This window comes from Etheostoma spectabile, chromosome 19, assembly GCF_008692095.1.
Source record: "Etheostoma spectabile isolate EspeVRDwgs_2016 chromosome 19, UIUC_Espe_1.0, whole genome shotgun sequence".
NCBI classification, from domain to species: Eukaryota; Metazoa; Chordata; class Actinopteri; order Perciformes; family Percidae; genus Etheostoma; species Etheostoma spectabile.
The window spans coordinates 11,930,976-11,931,687 of NC_045751.1; the positions used below are offsets into that span (position 1 = coordinate 11,930,976).

The 712-nt window shown below is 34.7% G+C and overlaps 1 pseudogene; it reads right to left on the minus strand.

Annotated features, from left to right (window-relative positions):
- The window catches only part of LOC116707343 (myosin-1-like), an 843-nt pseudogene extending 805 nt beyond the window's left edge, over positions 1–38 (minus strand).
- Between the last annotated feature and the right edge of the window lie 674 nt (positions 39–712).

Below are 712 nucleotides of genomic sequence, written 5' to 3' on the forward strand. Positions count from 1 at the left end.
GCCATCTCCGCGTCCGTACTCATGGTGGCGGTTTACTTCTGTGGAGTAATTACAAATAGGAGTAATCCTATATTTATCATTTCATATTTAGACATTTAAACCATGGAAACTGGAAAGCCCACAATTATTGAATCAAATTACAAATCAAACAACTCAGTAAGTCAAACAATAGCAATCTTAGAATGATGGTTTCTGTTCCTATCATTGAACAGTTCCTAAATGCCTGGTGTTGTACTAAACATCAACAATATATCAATACCAAAATATCATTTACATTATTACAAGGGACCGTCAGTGTAGTTAAAGCTTTTCGGACCGTCAGATTGTCTATGCTGTAATTTCATTAGGTTGCTCTATAATTTAATATCTGTTCAGGGAGAGAGATTCATGCTCAGTTTCTTTTCCTTAGGTTTCTTCCATTTCACCCCCGTTAAAGGGCTCCAAATTGAAGGTCTGAGAACATAGTGTCACATGATGTACAGATTGTAAAGCCCTTTGAGACAAATTTGTGATATTAGGTTATATTAAAAAAATTGACTTTACTTGGCTTGTTACTTTGGATTGTTAAAATTAACACTAGTCATCATGGAGTTTTGTCCTAATTGGATGCAAAATGCCTAAGGTCATGGATTAAACGCACAAATATTTAAAATAAAAGTTGTACATACCTTATCTGTTCCCCTTTTGAAAAGAATGTTGCACTCCACAATCC